The sequence below is a fragment of the Octopus bimaculoides genome, chromosome 6 (assembly GCF_046866305.1).
Source record: "Octopus bimaculoides isolate indiv1 chromosome 6, ASM4686630v1, whole genome shotgun sequence".
Taxonomy (NCBI): Eukaryota; Metazoa; Mollusca; class Cephalopoda; order Octopoda; family Octopodidae; genus Octopus; species Octopus bimaculoides.
This window is the reverse complement of record NC_142933.1, coordinates 36,369,190-36,391,037: the sequence shown is the minus strand read 5'-3', so window position 1 is coordinate 36,391,037 and position 21,848 is coordinate 36,369,190. Positions and strand designations below refer to the sequence as shown.

General features: G+C 37.6%; 1 long non-coding RNA gene across 3 annotated transcripts in view; it reads left to right on the top strand.

The window, feature by feature from the left end:
- LOC106881658 (uncharacterized) overlaps positions 1–21,848 on the top strand; it is a 197,742-nt gene that overhangs the window by 134,648 nt on the left and 41,246 nt on the right. The window contains exon 4 of one of the 3 annotated variants that reach the window (XR_016242228.1): positions 914–1,626. The exons of the other annotated variants lie outside the window; for them this stretch is intronic. This is a non-coding gene — a long non-coding RNA (uncharacterized LOC106881658). Of the gene's footprint in view, positions 1–913; positions 1,627–21,848 lie in introns of those variants that run through there. 3 annotated transcript variants of the gene reach the window in all.

The window sequence follows — 21,848 nt, the reverse complement described above, 5'->3', positions numbered from 1 at the left end:
TTATTATTAGTATTATTATTATTATTATTATTATTATGGCGTAGTGGTTAAGAGCGTGGGCTACTAACCCCAAGATTCCGAGTTCTATTCCAAGCAATGACCTGAACAATGATAATAATAACAACAACAACAACAACAACAATAATAATAAACATCGAAAAATACCTTATGAATAAGAACCCAGGTTCGAAATTTCCCCAAGACACTTGAAGAAGGCTGGAGGTTATATCAGCCGAAACGTTGTGTTAACAACAAACAAGATGAGAACAAATATCCCTCGAATGTAGATAATGTAAATAATGTAAATAATGTACATAATTCCTCATCTCTTAAATATAGAACTGAATAAATAATAAATAATATTATATATATATATATATATATATATATATACACACATGTATATATGGATACAGGACGTGATCAATAGATCAAATAACATGAAATACGCAAACAACGAGAAAAATATGGAAAGCAGGACAAGTAAACACAGGAAAAGGGCTCTTTATCAGTTGAGACAGCCAACAACTAATGAGGGGTACTTTTGGTGCGTTTACTTGTCCTGTTTTCCATAATTTTTTCCTTGTTTGCATATTTCACTCGTTTTTTCCCCTCTTTGTATACGTATTTCATGTTATTTGCACCGTTGGTGACGTCCTGTACCCATACATGCACGTATGTGTATCTGTATACATATATATATATATATATATATATATATATATATATATATATATATATTTACATATTATATATTATTATTATATATATATATATATTTACATATTATATATTATTATTATTATATATATATATATATATATATATATATATATATATATATATATATATATTTACATATTATATATTATTTATTATATATATATTTATACACACGATGGGCTTCTTTCAGATTCCTTGTACCAAATCCACTTACAAGGCTTTGGTTAACCCGAGGCTATTGTAGAAGACACTTGTCCAAGGTGCCACGCTATGAGACTGAACCAAAGATCATATGGTTGAAAAGTAAGCTTTTTTCTAATACGTCATGACATCTGTGACAGGACAACGGACAGAGAAATAGTTCGAATATTAAACTTAATGATAGAGGGTATTGTATTAGTAGCGGAGAACGGATTGGTACCGGGGGGGGGGGCGGTTGATTCAGACACGATTCAGACACATGTAATTAGCTGGCAGAATCATTAGCACATCGGCAAAATGTTTATCGGCATTTCGTCCGTTTTCTGGGTTCAAATTCCGCCGAGGTTGACATCGCCTTTCATCCTTTCGATGTCGATAAAATAAGTACTTGCTGGGCACTGAGGTTGATGTAATTAACTTAACCCCTCGCCCAACATTGCTGGCCTTATGTGCCAAAATTTGAAACTAATATTAAACTTTGATATCACCACAATAATTCGTCGTAACAACCAGAAAAAAAAGCTGTATATTGAACCTACAATGTTCACTTTCTATGCATTTACTGCACAAGCATTTTAATGAGTACAAACAAAAAATACACAACAAAACCGTTTTCCCCAACGTGAAAGGTTGACAAGTTAATTCTACAAGAAAAAAAGTAAAGAAAAAAACTACATATTTTCACCTCTTTCGAAGGATATATATATTCCCCATTTCAAACACTATACATTAATTTTATGTCATTTTCGAATACAATATTATTAAATTTCACAGATTTTTTCCAAAATAAACAATACTGTTTTGTTGCTTGAGCGAGTATATGAAATATATTTTCTTAAGATCAAACATTATATATTCCTTAAAATTTTTCATTAAATATTCAGAAAATAAAACATATCACGATAATTTCCAAACCAAAAATTGCCAGGTTTTAATATATGACGCTGCATAAATTAAAAATAATGTTTGAAAATTCTTTGTTGTGTAGCGTGTGTTGTGTAGGTGTAGTCAGGGTGATAGAACTGTGCAATTGCACATCTTTTGGAAGGCATTATTGTGTTGTCAGCAAGTTCGTTTCACAACCAAGAGGTTTCGAGATCGATTTCACTGCACAACACTTTAGGTAAATGTGTGTTTAACTTGGTTGGCGGAGTAATCTCTGCAGTTGCGTTACTCGACATGGTGCGTTGCTCGGAGATCAGGGAGTTTCTCAATTCCAGTCACTACTTCTACGCAGTGAGAGGTCACAGTTCCGGTACTATAGACATGTAATTAGAATGTCGAAGGAAAGAATCACAAAACAAGGCAACCGGCAGGAGACCTAGTGGTAGACCAAGAACGAAACTGATGCTATCCATAGCTCAGTTGGTCACGCTGGAAAGTCTAATGGCGGTTGCTTCAGATAGAACCGCAAGGAAAAGGTGTCTGAGAACTCTACTTTTACGACCCTCTTAGGAAAAAAAGGACGGAGAAGATAGATGGATGGATAAGCGCGCGCGGTTATTCATCTGTATATATATATATATATATATATATATATATATATATATATATGTTGTTGACACTCCGTCGCTAACGACGTCGAGGGTTCCAGTCGATCCGATCAACGGAACAGCCTGCTCCTGAAATTAACGATTCACAGACACGTGTACCCTTGACGTAGTTCTCGGGGATATTCAGCGTGACACAGTGTGACAAGGCTGGCCCTTTGAAATACAGGTACAACAGAAACAGGAAGAAAGAGTGAGAGAAAGTTGTGGTGGAAGAGTACAGCAGGGTTCGCCACCATCCCCTGCCGGAGCCTCGCGGAGCTTTATGTGTTTTCGCTCAATAAACACTCACAACGCCCGGTCTAGGAATCGAAACCGTGATCCTATGACCGCGAGTCCGCTGCCCTAACCACTGGGCCATTGCGCCTCCACACACACACACACACACACACACACACACACACACACACACACACACACACACACGCACACACACACACACACACACACACACACACACACACACACACACACACACACACATATATATATATATATATATATATATATATATATATATATATATATATATATATATATACATATATATATATATATATATATACACATGTAGATATATGTATGTCCTCTGTTAGAAGGTAGGAGTTCGTTCCCCTGCTTGTAATATATATTAGAGTGCAGAATGTACCGATAACCAGCTGGCGGAGACTCTGCCTGGGGTTAAATGGTAGTAACGTCGAACATCCATACTGATGTGGCGATAAACATTATTCTTAGTATAGTTACTACTTTCATCTCTTACTGAGATTTTCTAACTAGCTACTTTGCTTGTTAATGTATATATATACACCTGCTTTTATTTAAGCATATGTAATAAACTCGTGTTGTGTAAAAAGGTGTAACTTAGCGATTCGGCAAATAGGTTTCTATAAAATAGATAACAAGCTGAAATAAGTACTGAAGTTGCTGCTGCATATGTCTATATCCTAGCCTGCACCTGCCCAAGAAATAATAGTAATTATGTCCTGACGTCATACAAAGTCTTACAAAACTGATACATTTCATACATTTAAGCTAATAAAAAATAGATACTTTCAAGAGAATCTACGATTCTCTCGTTGGTAACGTTCTCAGAAGGTATGCTGTTCTTGAGATAGAAATGAACTGTTGAGAAGTCGATCTAAGTGTCCTGTTCTGCAAAACGCCCTATGTTTTATCCGCTCACCAATTCATTCTCTAAATTCACATAAAGGTGTTATTTTTTTTTAGTAGTAATCCGAGTTCTGATGTTTATGCAGCCCTCGTTAGTTGTACAACTCTTACCAGAAACACTTCTGAAGTATTCGAGCATCCAAACACAAATTCTGTTCAAATTATCATTCAGTTCACATGACAGCTGCTGGCTTAACGCCATTGGCTACCAAGCAACATAATTAAGTGGTTAACCATTGACAATGTCTTTCTTCTAATTTCTAAGAACCCACTTCTCTCTAGATTCAGCTTTAACAGCATTCGTTAAATGACTCTTAAAAAGGGTTGCTAAATTTTGATAAAATCCAATATACACTAACAGAGATGTCAATGCGCAGATTAGCGAAGAATAACAGCGTATCTAACATATCATTCCATTCTATAAACTTAATTTTACAGCTTTTTAAACTAAAAACTAATGTGGATATCAATGACTTAACTGTCGATCACCAGCACGCGCAAATGTATTATTTAATATAATACTTCATAAAGAGAAAACAACAGAGCCGACTTAAATGTCAAGATGTTTGAGATTATTAATACGACAATAGATTTTCAGTCTATCTCAACTTTTGAAATGAAGCATGTTTTAATATTTAGAGCTTCACAAGGTGGCGAGCTGGCAGTAACGTTAGCACGTCGGGCGAAATGCTAAGCGGTATTTCGTCTGTCTTTGCGTTCTGAGTTCAAATTTCGCCGAGGTAGACGTTGCCTTTCATCCTTTCGGGATCGATTAAAAAAGTACCAGTTACGCACTGAAGTCGATGTAATCGACTTAATCCCTTTGACTGTCCTTGTTTGTCCCCTCTACGTTTAGCCCCCTGTGGGCAATAAAGAAATAAATATTTAGAGTTTCACAAGGCGGTGAGCTGGCAGAAACGTTAGCACACTGGGCGAAATGCTTAGCGGTATTTCGTCTGTCTTTATGTGCTGAGTTCTTTCGGGTTCGATAAATTAAGTACCAGTTGCGTACTGGGGTCGTTCTAATCGACTGCCCTCCTCCTCCAAAATTTCGGACGTTGTGCCTAGAGTAGAAAAGAATATTTAGAGTTTCACTACATGTCGATCGGATTGATGTTTCATCATCATCAGGTGTCTTATTCTCGGATATGTACATGGTCCGGGCTAGTTTCAAATTGGAACCGTTATATCTAAATTAATTGTAGTAAAGATGAGGTTAATATTTCGAAGTATAATCAGAATATCAACCTAGTCCTAAAAAAGAAAAGAAAAAGAAAACTGCGGAAATGCTATAGTTTCAAATGACTGAGCCATGTCATTGATTTAATGTAAACAGATTTGTATTTAAGGTGTTTATTGTGAGAAAAACATCAGATATTTTGTTAGAAGTGATTGTTATTTTAACTAAAGTATAAGAGAAACTTCAAGTAATTATTTTCAGTTTTATGTTTCAGAGAATTGTTTCGTATTTTAAATCACCTGGAAAACGGATTCCATTCTTTCCGGAATTCTCTGCTAGAATACAATCATTGCACATTGCACTTAATGGACCCCTTGACCCTCTTTTGTTAATCTTTCGAGAGAATAAATACTGATGAATTAAAATGGTGCATTAGAAGCTGTCATTTATTTCCCTTCAGAGGTCCTACAAAAAAAGATCTCGAGTTGATTGAAGGCAATGCACTAAAGGAACCAGAAAAATATTAGCGAATGAAATTACTTTGTAATCATTGACAAAACCGATCTACAAAAGCACTTAGGTTCTTTTCCCGAGATATAATAACAGCTAAAAGATCAATGCTGAGTGATGAGAACGATTCGAATTCGCTGTGATTTTCCGAGACGTCAATATTATTCTTCTCGCGCATTATAATACTCAGACTCATTCATTGATACGAGAATATCGATGACCAACTTATCAGTTCAGTAGAGGTAGTGTAGAGCAGCTGATAGCAAGAACTTGTTACAGCGTAATCTACCTAGGCTAAGTCATTTGGTGCGATTAATATTTGGTTAGATGAGAAAATTGAAAAAGAACAATTATAGGAACAAGATGAATATTTCTGGATGGTTACTTTTGTGTGTGAATATGTGTATGTGAGTATGTGTGTATACATACATACATACATAGAGACACACTCAAACACACAGGCATATGCATGTGTGTGTGTGTATGAGCGTGTGTGTGTGTGTATGTGGGCGCGCGCGTGTGTGTGTAGGCAATTATTTTATCCCTTCTACTTCACTAACGAAAAAAATATAGATTCCAAGCAAGACGATTTTCTCCTTTGCCATAGAGCTGGACAGCGAATCATCTAAGAGATTACACACTCACACAATATCAGTGTTGCGTATTTAAATATTGGTGGACTGGTACAGGGGGTAGAATGATAGAGGGTATTGTATTAGTAGTGGAGAACGGATTGGTACCGGGTGGTTGATTCAGACACGATGGGGAATTGGTACAGGGTAATGGGCTAGCGTTGGGAGAGGGATTTGTAATACTGTTAATTTGTTGAGGAACAGGTATCGCGGTGTTTAGTTGCAACTCTTTCTGAGTTCTAATTTCGTAGAAATAAACTTTGCCTTTCATCCCCCAGAGGTCGATAAGAGGAAGAACCAATCTAATACAAGGGTTGATATACTCAACTACACCCACCCACTTAAATTTGAGGCCTCTTTCTCGTTTCTTTTTTTCACTTGATCCAGTCATTGAATGCAACCATACTGAGGTATCGCTTTGGACGGTTTAGGTGAACACATCTACCTCAGTACTGATTTGTTGAAGTATGGTATTTATTCTATCGGGGTCTAAATATTATATATTGAGTATTAAACAGTGAAAATTGGATGCTTTACATCCCTATAAGAGGAGCTTGTTTCCTAACGATATATATATATATATATATATATATATATATATATATATATAAATATATATATATAAACTTACTTGAAATGGATGCGTCGCATTCAAATAAATAATAAATAATATATATATATATATATATATATATATATATATATATATATATATATATACACACATGCATATATGGGTACAGGACATCACCAATAGAGAAAATAACATGAAATACGCAAACAACAAGAAAAATATAGATAAATAGGTAGGTAGGTAGAGGAAAGACTGTACTTGTAAGTTTTGTCTTGGATGAAGGGAGTGTAGACATAGCGTTTGTTCTAGCAGAAGGAATAGTGCCCTTAGCTTTTTTTCTTGAGGAAGAGCATGTACCCATAGTTTTTGTTCTAAGGAAAAGGATGTGCCCATAGCTTTTATAGGTCCCCATGGAGATCGACTCGGCAAATTCCCTCATAGACAGTTGCAAGTTGACTACCGTTAAAATATGGGGAAGTGGGGGGGGGGGAGGATTTTCTGAGGGCCGACTGTACACTTGAAAAGATTGAATGCAATGGTTATAGCAGAACCTGAGATACTGGACAATAATAATAGGTGACGAGAGGAGAAACGAGTAAGACTGAAGTGCTTATGTGAAGGTTGTATGAAACCAGTTAGCTTGGAAGAGTAGAGGCCCCTGTCGTAGCAGTAGAAAGGTTAGAGTGTCCTGATTCAGAGTTATTTACGTGTTGTGAACAGCCTCATTTCAATCAGTCTTTTACCTGCCTGATTATAAACTGTAATGTATATTGTTATCATATATTGAATTCTAACATGGGCTCAAAGCCAAAAATTTTGAGGTGGGGGGGAGCAGGATCGAATTAAATTGATCCAATATTTCATTGGTACTTTAGTTTATCGATCCCAAAAGGATATGAAAGAAGTCGACTCCTCTGTGAGCTGCATCTAGAACGTAAAGGAGCGTAGCTAAGTACCGCAAAGCAGTTTATTACGCCATTGTTTCTCATACTCACTGTCATTGATGTGGAAATAAAGATTTCTGAGATAGGTAAAAGACCACAAAATTTTAGGGTGTGATTTATCAGTTTAGTCAGCCCCTATACTTAACTGGTTCTTATTTTATCAGAGGCTTATTTCATTAGAGCAACGGGGACGTAAATAAGGAGTTTTAAAAAGTAAAGTTGGCCCATGAAATCTAAAATGAACTGAGAGAGCCGAAAGTGTTCCACAGGCAGATGATTAATATCATTCAGGATTGTAACCAACGTCAACATATGCGTCAGCAGTTGACATTTGATTGGAATTATAGACTTCAACCAATCTTCTAAAGTTCTTGAAAGATATTAATCGCAGTAGTTGTTTAAAACTTCTTCAGCCAGACGTTCAGTAAATGTCTTGGGGTGACATTAAAGACAGCTTAAAATTGTCGAAAATTAATTTGTCTGTGAATATTTAATTTCTTATAGCAGAGATACCAGTTAAACATGATACTATACTAGTTAGCAATCACTTATCTGCCATCTTGACAATAGACAGATGTAACGTTTATTTTATATACCTCCTTACAAAATGTAGTGATAGAAACATTGAGATGTAGCCACAGTAATATGTAGTCATATGGATTTCAAATTTTGGCACAAGACCAGCAATTTCGAGGAAGTGGGTAAATCAATTACATCGATCTCAATGTTTAACTAGTACTTATATTATAGATCACGTAGATAAAAGGCAAAGTCGACCTTGGGGGAATTTGAACTCAGAATGATAAAACAAAACGTCGCTGAGCTTGTTGCCCGGCGTTGCTAATGATTCTGCCAGCTGGCCGCCTGTTAATGCAGTAGTCAGATTAACATATGTATGTATGTATGTGTGTATGTATGTATGTATCAATCCATCCATCCACCCATCTATCTATCTATCTATCTATCTATCTATCTATCTATCTATCTATCTATCTATCTATCTGTCTGTCTGTCTGTCTGTCTGTCTGTTTATCTACCTACCTACCTACCTACCTACCTACCTACCTCTCTCTCTCTCTCTGTATATATATATAGATGTAGTTGTATGTACAACGTACCGTCAAAGCATGAGGGTAAAATTGAGAATAGCTTCAGACACATTGAGAAGGTTTTGACAAATCTGGACCAATACACCAATATACTCCTCCTGGGTGACTTCAGCCTCCCGAATGTTAAATGGCCTGAAGGCTACATCCTCTCTGGGATGTCACTGCATGAACAAAACCAAGCAAATCATTGCTAGAACTTTCTAGCATGCTGTACATGGAACAAGTGATACTCCAACCAACCTGGGAAAGCAATATTTTGGATCTCTGCTTCACAAACAATACGAACATTATCCATAATGTGAAGGTAACACCAACAACTCTTTCGGATCATAACATTATAGAATTAACCATGTATGGTCCAAGGCAAATTGCTGACATCCATTCTATCAGGAGGACTCAAGCCATATCCAACCTAAATTTCCACAAAGCAAACTGGAAATCAATCTGCAAAGAGATCCACAATCAAAACTGACCTGACAGCCTGTCTATACAAGACAATGATCTAAAACTGTGTCACTTTATGTCGACTGTGCAAGTTATATGCACCAAATGTGTGCCAGAAAGAAAAGCCAACATATATATAAATAGAATCCCCAGAGACAGGAAAATCCTTATGAGACACAGAACAAAGGTCTCAAACCAGTTGAATAGAGAACTGAAGGATAGTAAAAAGGCTAAATTAAGACAGACGTTGCTGGAAATTGAAAACAAAATTAAACTCTCCCATGAAAAAGAACGAGCAGAGAAGGGAAGAGAGCTGTAGAAAGCATAAAAATAAACCCCAAGGCTTTCTATAAATTTGCAAAGGAAACGCTACAGTACAGTACAAAATAGGACCCGTGCTCCAATTGAATGGCTCAATTACTGCGGACCCCAAAAGGATAAGTGAAGTGCTCAGTATACAATTTAAAGGTGTCTTCACCTATTCACTGAGTTACATGCAGATAAAAAAACTCAGAGGAAGATGTAATAGCAGCCATAGACGAAATGAGCTCAAACTCAGCAACCGGCCCCGATGGTTTCCTAGCTATTCTCTTAAAGTCATGTAAACAGGAATTGGTGGGACCACTTCGGATACTCTTCCAGAGTTTCCTTGCAAATGGTAAACTTTCCAAAAAGCTAAAAAAGTTAAAAAGCTAAAAAGCAAAAAGTTAAAAGCTAAAAGAAGGCATTATATGCCCTATCCATAAGGGTGGAAGCAGAATAGAGGCCAAAAACTACAGACCCATACTCTGACTTCACATATCAGCAAAGTCATGGAGCGAATCGTCAGGAAGAAACTGATTACATTCCTAGAAGAAAATGACTTATAAGTGGGCAGAGCAAAACAATATGCAATTTAATGCTGAAAATTTTCAAGCACAGCGCTATAATATCACAAATGCTCCACAACCGGCATTTACAGAACCTGGAGGTACTGCAATCCCAGAGTCACAAACAGTGAGAGACCTGGACATCAGTATGTGTAATGATGCATCATTTCACATGCACATTGCCAAGTTGACAGCAAAGAGCAGACAACTGACAGGATGGATACTAAGGACATTCAGGACAAGAGATCAAGAAGTCATGTTGACTCCATGGAAGACCTTTGTTTTCAGCTCCGTAGACTACTGCTCTCAGCTGTATTCACCACACAGTGACAAGCTAACAGCGGAGCCTGAAGCAATCCAGCGTCACTACACTAAAAAGATTGCTACAGTCCAACAGATGAACTGCAGGGAGAGGCTGAAAGAACTACGACTAAACACTCTAAGCGCAGACGTGAGAGACATGTAATAATTTACATGTGAAAAATACTGGAAGGGCTTGTACCTAATTTTGGCATCAAATGTTATATGAATGCTCGTACTGGACGCCATTGCATAATACCGAAGGTACTGTCCAATGCATCTAATATATAAACCAGAGCTCTTCAATGCTCTGCCAAAATAATTGAGAAACTTACTCGATATAGATGTGGAAGTCTTCAAAAAGAAACTGAACTCTTTTCTATCCACAATACCAAAAGAACCAATGGCTCGACATGAGGCACAGTTGAGGGCAGTAGTGCCAAATTCCCTCATGCACCGGATGGGCCATCGACAATTTTGATGGGATCGCCTCAGTCGGAGGAGAGGAACCACAGAAGGATTGAAGAGATGGTACAAAAATAAAGAGTGAAAATAATCATGGTGGTGCTCCAGCATGACGACAGCCACCTGGCTGAAACACTTTTTTGGGGACAACCAGATCGAACCATCTCAAGTGTAACTGCCCGAAATGGTTGTGACTTCTGGGACTTGACTGATGAAAGAAAGCCAAGAATGACCCGTCTTTTTTTGTCTGTCCTAATTGTTGTTTCTCTTGTCCGCCTTCGTATCGTCTATGTGTCCGAATGTTTTAATGCCCTCTATTGCGTTTTTGTTCCATTTACATATATATACACACACACACACACTCACACACACATATTTTCGACGAACTTGCACGCAGTGTCTGCTAACCAAATTACTTCACAGTGCACTGGTCTGCTCAGGGCTATAGTTGAAGACAACTGCTCATGATGCCGCGCGGTGGGACTGAATCGGAAACCACGTGACTGCGAATCGAGTTTCATAGCCACACACCCATGCCTGTATCTGCTGACTTTCCTATGTTGATTTTTCTCTGCTTCACACGAACGACAGCTTTTAAGATTAATTAAAACAACCTGAACTGAAATCCCTGGAGAGATCACAAGAAAACTATATATTAGAAACGCAATGTTAGTTTGATTGCTTTTTTCTGTTGTCGTACTTAAATGATATCGTCACGAACGATTGGTGGTTAAAGAAAATGTAGCAAGATTCAACTGTCTTTTCAGTGTTTACTATATCATACGACTCTACGTTGGTATTAACGTTGTCTCAGAAGAAAAAAAAAAAGAAAAAGCATTGGTTCCTGATTTTTATAACAATTTATAAACTTCGACAGAACGTAAAATAATTATTTTATGCAAAGATACTTTTCAAATAAGATAAAACTGGAATATATATATATATATATATATATATATATATATATATATATATATACAGCGTGTAAATACTGAGCTGAAAAAAACCCCACACCTTCTAAACACAATCTAAAGCTGCCCGCGAAACTTGAACCCTCCCCGCCTGTAAACGTAGCAGGGGTTCTACAAATAGACCAAAACAGTCTATCGACTTTTTCTATCCATTTTAAAAACTTCTTTCTTAGCAACGACAGTTGTTTGTCGTTGATATTTTAAGAATTTATAAACTCCGAAAGAATGTGAAATACACGCTACTATCTATTTATACTGCTTCCTCATTTTTGTCTTAGTGTTGGTTTAGAACTTAATAGTCAAAGAAATATAGCGCATCATTGAGTGGTTTCTTCCTCATTAGAAAGAATTCCTTATCGCACGTTAATTGGTTATAATTTATAAGCTCATAACCAATACAACGATCAGTTCAAAGCTTTGTCAGTCATCTTATAATTGTTATTACCACCACTACTACTTCTTCTCCACAACGATAACCACCACTGCAAACTACCACCACCACTACTACAACTACTACGACTACCAAACTACTACTACTACTACTACTACTGCTGCTGCTGCTGCTGCTGCTGCTTAGCAGCTTTTCGCCTGCCGCTACGTTTTGAGTTCAAATTCTACCGAGGTCGACTTTGCCTTCCATTCTTTCGGGGTTGATAAACGAAGTACCAGTTACTGGTATCGATGTAATCGACTATTCCCCTACACCAAATATCGGGCCTTGTGCCTATAGTAGAAACGGTTATTATTATTATCATCACTAAGGCAGTGAACTGGCAGAGTCGTTAGCGCGCCTGGCGAAATGCTAAGCGGTATTTCGTCTGCCGCTACGTTCTGAGTTCAAATTCCGCCGAGGTCGACTTTGCCTTTCATCCTTTCGGGGTCGATAAATTAAGTACCAGTTACGCACTGGGGTCGATGTAATCGACTTAATCCGTTCGTCTGTTCTTGTTTGTTCCCTCTATGTTTAGCCCCTTGTGGGCAATAACGAAATAGGTATTTCGTCTGCCGCTACGTTCTGAGTTCAAATTCTACCAAGGTCGACTTTTGCCTTCAATCCTTTCGGGGTCGATAAAATAAGTACCAGTTGAACACTGGGGTTGATGTAATCACCTCATCCCCTTCCCCAAAAATGTTGCCCTCGTAGCAAATTTGAAACCATAGAAGTGGTGAGGTAGCAGAATCGTTAGCACACTGGGCGAAATGTTTAGGGATATTTCGTCTGTCTCCACGTTCTGAGTTCAAATTCGGCTGAGGTCGACTTTGCCTTTCATCCTTTCGGAGTCGATAAATTGAATACCAGTCAAGTACTGGGGTCGATTTGATCAACTTACCCCCTTTCCCCAAATTTCAGGCATTGTGCCTATAGTATGAAGGATTATCATTAAGGCAGCGAGCTGGCAGAATTGTTAGCACGACGGGCTTTAAAATGCTTCACGGTATTTCGTCCGCCCTTATGTTCTGATTTCAAATTCCGCCGAGGTCGACTTTGCCTTTCATTGTTTCAGGGTCGATAAGTTAAGTACCAGTGAAACACTAGGTCGATATAATCGACTATCCCCTCCCCCAAAATTTCAGGCCTTGTGCCTACAGTAGAAAGGATTATTATTATTATTATTATTATTATTATTAGTAGTAGTAGTAGTAGTAGTAGTAACAGTAGAAGTAGGTGATAGGGGGACAACCTCATTTAGAATTCGAACGAGGTAAATCATTTCCATGGTCCTTTGCATGTATGTGTGTATAAAAGCAAAAATACGCACACACACAGACACACACACATACATATATATGTATATATATGTGTGCGTGTGTGTATGTGTCTATATATATATATATATATATATATATATATACATGCTTTCGGTGCGAATGGGTTTTTTTTTATTATTTACAGGGTAAATAATAATAATGGCATTTTTTATATAAGCTTAAAGCTTATGGCGATCACCCTACAATGGCTAAGGAAAATAGTCTAATAAAGGGGCATATAAGCCCTCGATAGAAAAAAGAAGGCTTTCCTATCCTTTCCTACTCAGACCTATTACCAATTTTTTTAGGAGCGAGTAGCCACAAGACATACACCAGACATTCCATTCATTTCCCAGCTCAAAGGGGCGAACTCCGTTCTATGCTCGGGTCAGGGCATAGAACGGAACCCCCAATTTCAGTAGCGGGTCCCGACAGCATATGTTGGTTTACCCCCGCCGCATCATGCTGCTTCCGTACCCCTTTGAGCAACATCGAAATTTACTTACCCGTCCACAAACACTCTCCAAGCTTTCCTATCATTTGTAAATTCTCTTGCCTATTGCACTCCAACACTTCTAACCATCAAAGCTTTCCTCGTTCCGTCCATCCACACAAACCGAGGTCTGCCTCTGGTTCTGCTGCCTACCACTTCAGCCTTCATCCTCCTCCTTACCATCCGTTCCTCATTCATCCTCTCCTCATTCATCCTCTCCTCATTCATCCTCTCCATGTGACCAAACCACCTCGACATTCGTCTATCCAATTTGGTTGTTAGTTTTTCTCTCATTTTTGTTCGTCTCGGCACCTCCTCATTCCTCATCCTATCCATCCGTGTCACACCAACCATAGCCCTCAGACATCTCATCTCAAACACATCTAGTCGCCTCCTTTCCACCTCTCTCAGCCCCCCCCCCCAGTCTCTGTACCATATAACATTGTCGGCACAATCACACCCTCATACACACCTCTTTTCGTTTTCATACTCAACCTTTTATCTCTCAGCATACCCTTCACAACTCCAAATATTTTACTCCTCTCCCTCACTTTACATCCCACCTCCTCAGCCAACCCCCCATCCGCCGTCACATGTGACCCCAGATACTTAAAAATATTCACATACTCTAACATCTCACCATTTATACTCACATCCATCCTACCAGCCAGTCCACCTCTCGAACATATCATCACCTTACTCTTAGCAACATTCACTTTCACTTTCTTCCTCTCATACACTCTTCCAAACTCTACCACCAGCCTCCTCAGTTGCTCTTCCGAATCCGCCACCAGGAGCTGTATCACCAGCAAACAACAACTGACTCACCTGCCATTTCTCTCCATTTTCTCCCACCATTTGGGCTCCCCTACCAAGGGTTCTAGCATTTACCTCTCTCACCACACCATCCATATATAAATTAAACAGCCATGGAGACATGACATAACCCTGTCGTAACCCCACCTTCACATCAAACCAGTCACTTACTTCACTACCCACCCTAACGCACGCCCTACTTTCTCTATACAAACTTTGAACAGCTCTCAATGATCTACCATCTACTCCATACAACCGCAACACCTGCCACATTGCATCCCTATATATATATATATATATATATATATATATATATATATGGGGAGAGAGAGAGAGAGAGAGAGAGAGAGAAAGAGAGAGATAGAGAGAGAGAGAGAGAGAGAGAGAAATAAATAAACAGACAGACAGCTATGAATATATATACATATAGGTATAAATATCATTATATATATATGTGTACGTGTACGAATGTATGTATGTATGTATGTATGTATTTATGTATGTATGTATGCGTGTTTATATATATATATATATATATATATATATATATATATATATATATATATATATATATATATATATATATATATATATATATCTGTGTATGTGACTGCATGTCACTGTTTCCGGTTTCCTTGGGGAAATTTTAACTCATTTGGAAACGGGTTCTTCAACATTTCTTTTACATCACTACCGGTACGGCATGAACATCTCAACCTCCGGCTGCCTTGCAAACATAAAATAAAATCAGTGATTGTGGATGTTTGTTTATAGTAGTTTGTTGTTGATGTTGTTGTTTTTGTTGGCGTGATTGTTTTATCATCATCGTCGTTGCTGTGTTGCTGTTATCCTTGCCTTTGTTGTTGCTGTTGTTGAGAGAGAGAGAGAGAGAGAGAGAGAGAGAGAGAGAGAGAGAGAGAGAGAGAGAGAGAGAGAGAAATGTTTTTAGCAAAGTAGCAAGTATTAGCAGGTTTATTAGAATTTTACAGAAATGGAATTATCTGCTTAAATTACTAAAGTTAAAAGCATTTATTTTTTGCTGGCTTCAAAACGAAATATGAATAACTTAAAACAAAACAAAATAACATTTCTGAGATAGGAGAAAAAAAAATTGTTACATGGCAGAAACTAATTTCTCTTATCAAAATAACTTCTGATTTTTTTTTTTTTTATGAATATTTCAAAATTAATATTATTGTTGATATATAATGTAACTTTTACTGTGTTGCCACAATAACATTATTCCTTTAAGAAGCTGTGTGAACGACACCAATTACTTGCTCAACATTGGTTACACATCCACCTGGATAAAACCAGTAAACGTGCGGGTGGCAATGCCCCAGCATTGCCGCAACTACCAGTAAATGTATGAATACACCATTACGTCAGCGTCGCCACACGTCCCCAGTAAATGTGTATACACTATTGTCCTAGCGTGGTCACGGAGTGTCATGTGTATACAGTAAGGGGTAAAAACCCCTTTCGGTCATGAATGACCATGAGATTACACTTAGAAAGTTACCCTCCGAGGCACAATTCCGGGCAAGGTTCTTTATAGAAGACCAGCAATCGCCTATGTATACCAGCCTCCCCTCTCCACGCTACCGATTTTATCCAAGGGAAAAGCAAAGGTCGATGCAGCTTGGCACCAGTGACATTGCGACTAATTTCTACAGCTGAGTGAACTGGTGTAACGTGAAACAAAGTATCTCGTTCAAGAACACAACACACAGCCTGATCCGGGAATCGAACTCACTACCTCATTAATGTGAGCCCGACGCTCAAACCACTGAGCTATGCGCATTGTGTATACAGTATTTCCCCAATATAGCCACAAACACAGTAAATGTGTAAACTCTATTGCTCCAGCATGGCCACACCTACTAGTAAATGTATATACGCGATTGTTCCGGCATGGTCAGGTAGATAATATATCTCCTCACTCCAGTTCTAATCACAATTAAATTGTTTTGACCCGCTAAAGATTTTATCAACCACATAATTAACATTTTACAACCGAAGATTTTGTCTTTGTGTACATTTCAGCCATAACATCCCTCGATTTCCACCGAAGCTATAACAACAATGTTTTTTTTTCTTTGTATTGTTAGTGTATGAAATGGAAACTGCATTCGAGAAATTGTGAATCGTGTGATTTTTATATCTTTGGTTATTATACTATCTACCCAAAGCGGTGAGCTGGCAGAATCGTTAGCACACCAAACATAGTGTGTCCTCGCATTTTGTCCGTCTTTACGTTCGGAGTTCAAATTTTGCCGAGGTCTACATTGCGTTTAATCCTTTCGAGCTCGATAAAATATCAATAAATACTAGTTGAGCGCTGGCGTCGATGTAATCGGCTAGCCCTCTCCCTAAAATTTCAGGCCTTATGCCTATAGTCGAAAGGATTATGTCGTTAAACAAAGGCGCGAACAGGTAGAATTAGGAGAGAGTCAGAAAAAAAAAATGCTTAGCGGTATTTCTTACGAGCTTTACGCTCAGTGTTCAAATACCGTTAACTTTAACTTTCATCCTTTTAGTGTCGATGAAATAATTATCCATTGAGCACCGGGGTCAGTGTAATCGACTAACCCACTCTCGCCAAAATAACTGGTCTGAATGGCAACATTTTAAGCAAAACTAAGACTCAAACAGGCAAAATTATTAGAGCACTAGATAAAATATTAAGCGGTGTTTTTTCCAGTTCTTTACGTTCTGCGATCGAATCTTGTCAATGTCAACCTGAACTTTTTGTTCTTCCGGTTTCGATAGAGTAACGTACCAGTAAAGTAAAGACGGTGACGACTAACCCCTTCACTTAGAACTACTAACCTTGTGCTTAAGTCAAAAGTCATTATTTCATTAAACTGGTGTAATAGCAGAATTGTTCAAGCGTGCAGCAAAATGGCCAGAGATATTTCTTCCACCGCTTCACCGTCTGAGTTCAAATTCCGCCGATATCAATTAATCTGTTCTCTCCTTTGGAGCTGATGAAGTAAGGTACCAGTGAAGCACTGGGTCGATGTATCGGTCTGCATCTTCTCTCCAATATTCTCAATAAGAATGAAGTCGGTGAGTTGGCAAAATCGTTAGCTTGCCGGGAAAAATACTTAGCAGCATTTCGTCCATTTTTACGCTCTGAGTCCAAATTCCGCCGAGGCTGACTTTGCTTTTTAAGTCTTTTGGGATTGATAAAATAAGTACCAGTTAAACAGTGGAGTAGATATAATCGATTTACGCCGACCTCCGAACTTGTTAGCCTTGTGCCAAAATTTGAAACCAATATTCTGAATAAGGAAGAACTATTTCATGAAATGTTTTCCGTTCCGAGTTCGAATCCCGATGAGGTTTAGTTTAACTTGATAAAATCAAGCGCTTGCTATGTACTGTGGGTCAATTTGATCGATTGACTCATCTCCTAATTCTGTAACTTTGTGTCTATATAATGATGTCATTAAAACCTTACCCCGGACGATGTAACAGAACCCACACGCTTACCTGCCACCCACACCTTTGTGATGTTGCCGACGTTATAATCTATCGTAAGCGTCATATTACTTCAGTATTTCACCCTTAGAACAACAAATGGAGTTAAAACTATTCACATACTAGCTCCTGTAATTATTGTTGTTGTCTACAAAATAACTGATCTGTGTGAGTGATGTGATCGGGGCGCTCCATTTAGAGTATGGAATCATGCTGTTGTCGTTGCTGCTGCTGCTATAACTACTACTACTACTACTACTACTACTACTACTACTACTACTACTACTACTACTACTACTACTACTACTACACAATGACAACATGAAAGTGAATGACTATGTTATATCCTTTTAGTGTCACCTTTAAATTACAAAAATATGAGGAAGTAGCGGCTACGGTAGGGCGATTATGTATAAATTTCCTAGGCCTAATATATTTCTTCAGTCCTAAAGAGCTTTCAAGACCTTGTGTTTAATTTCAGTATTATTAAACAAAGATAATAAGATATGTCTTCACTTGTACAGGACATAGGTTTGTCACATTTAATCTTTCCAGATTATCTGATAACTGTTCTCAACATCATGGTGAAGATTGTCATTTAATAAATAATGTACTGTCATGCAATGCCTAAAGCAAAATTTAAAAATCAATATCTGTCAGAACGCAGTTCAATAATACACCCTCGTCATCAACCATTTGGGTCTTAATTCTAGCAGATGACGAAAGGTAACATTTCACGCCATTTTGTGTTTTTAATAAATGGCATAAAGTTGAGCTGTTGGCTGTGGCATTCTTCATAATTGGTGATTCAATGATATTTGACAATGAGAGGATCCTGTATAGAATATTGTTGATGCTCTTGTGACAGACCATTAAAGAAAATCTTTGAAAATACATGTCACCTATTCATGTTATATTCTACAAAATATACGTTTTCCTTCCTTACTGTATTTCATCAGTCTTACAATCAAAATGTCACGGAATTTTATTAGAAGAGATCGTATTCAACCAATTGTAAGCTTGTTTCATGAAATTGATTTCAGTTCGTTTTGCGAGAAAACCTCAATTGACCCAGAACAAATCGAAATATTGTCTTAGTAAAATGGGTTTGCCCCATGAGACTAAATTTCTCGGATGATCTGTACTAACTTGATCAGAGTTTTTGTTCATCTTCTAAGCACGTACCCCTGCTTCAATGAACACGTTTTAACAAAAACAATGCACCGTGTTTAATATCGAAAAATGGTTAAGAATCCTTCAAAAAACAACACCGTCACATCGACTATGACCCATTGCCTAGTCTCTCCATCAACCTACTATCGGCATTTTTTTCTATATTTTAGTACGCAAATACCCTCATTTAATCCAGTTAGCATATAGTTGGTAAGTTATTAAAATGTTATTGCTAACACTGCTGCACAGGTAAAACAAAATCCATTTTTCCCATTCTGACGGCAACACCTTTGACGATACAGTCAGTATAGGTCCTTGCATTTCCACTGGACAATATCAGTAAGGTAAGTAATGCAAGGATAGTTAATTGCTGGTCTTCCGTACGTAAAGCGTTATCTGGGCTTACTTTTTGGGGAGGAAACTTCCAGTTGCCGATGCATATCTTAAAGCCGCAAAACAAAACCCTTTATATGCAACAATTCATTGAGACCGCCATATTTTTAACTTATTAACTTTTCACATTCTATTATATTAATAAATTAATAAATACTATTAATAAATAGTAATTTAATTGACAGCCTTCATAATTAGTCACTCGAAACCACTACTTTTAATTAACAATACTTAAGTAGTTAAATCTTTAAAATATATGTAAATGAGAAAATACTCCTTACCATATTTTAAAATCTGGAATGCATTACCGAAAACTCTGTGGAATGAATAATTTGTGTGTGTGTGTGTGTGTGTGTGTGTGTAGATGATGTTTGTGGAGGCGCAATGGCCCAGTGGTTAGGGCAGCGGACTTGCGGTCATAGGATCGCGGTTTCGATTCCCAGACAGAGCGTTGTGAGTGTTTATTGAACGAAAAACACCTACAGCTCCACAAGGCTCCGGCAGGGGATGGTGGCGAACCCTGCTGTACTCTTTCACCACAACTTTCTCTCACTCTTAATTCCTGTTTCTGTTGTGCCTGTAATTCAAAGGGTCAGCCTTGTCACGCTGAATATCCCCGAGAACTACGTTAAGGGTACACGTGTCTGTGGAGTGCTCAGCCACTTGCACGTTAATTTCCCGAGCAGGCTGTTCTGTTGATCGGATCAAATGGAACCCTCGACGTCGTAAGCGACGGAGTTTCAAACAACAAGTAGATGATGTTTAAGTAAGAAACAGAATTTTTATTCGTCCGATGGTCATTAAGTATCACTGAATATGAAACTCTGGGTTATGTTGTATCATCATTAATGTATTTTACTATGTATCCAGCACTCTCAATCTATTTTTGTATAAAATCCTATTGTACACGCACGTACGCACGCACGCACGCACGCACACACGCATACACACACACACACACGCACGCACACACACACACACGCACGTACACTATATATATATATATATATATATATATTAGCATATCATCATATCCGTGCACACGCGTAAATATATATATTCAGATGTGAACTGTAGCTGTATAGTTCTACAAGTTATGCAGAATCAATGGTCGAACTGTTGGAGTGTGTATTAAAAGAAAACACGAAGAATTATATAACATGATATTTTAACAATTCAAAACTAAATTTGGATTCCAGACAGATGAATGGCAGGGGGCCAAAGTTTGGGATTCTAGTTTGCCTAATCTATAAATACATCAATGTACAGTTAGGCAGACACATATCATGAAAAATGGATGTTTGGGGTAACGGAGGCTGGAAAGAGAACAAAAATCTCATAAAAATGCAATAAAGTTCCTTCGATAAAATTGCAGAATAATGTTGGCAATAATTTTTGGAGGATTATTCATAATTTGAATTAGACTAAGTTCTATTACTAAAGGAAATCAAAAGAATGGGATTTGTGGAAAATCATTAATTTTATTCTATTGTAACCCTTTGGTCAATATCTAAAAATGGTATCTATCTTTATCGGGATGGCCTCTGACTAACTAAATAGTCGATTTTTTTTATCTAAATAGCCTGTCTAGTTACTAGTCTACATCCGTACAAAGGGCCTGTATCAATATTTCAAACTGGTTTTATGTTCAAATAACCTAGAATTGTATATGTAGTCTATGTTTACCAATGTCGCTAATGTCTGTAAATAGTCTATATCTATCTATCTATCTATCTATCTATCTATCTATCTATCTATCTATCTATCTATCTATCTATCTATTTATCTATCTATCTATCTATCTATATATATATATATATATATATATATATATATATATATATATATATATATATATATATATATATAACGATATATATATGTCTGTATGTATGTCTGTATTGATATATATGCACGCGTACACTCATATATACGTATACATGCATACAAACATACATGCATGCATACATACATGCATACATACACGCACAAACACACACGCACGCGCGGGGACACACAAACATACACTTGTGTGCCTGTGTGTAAGTGGGCGCATGCGATAATGTCTTAGCGTATGTGTGTTTGTATGTACA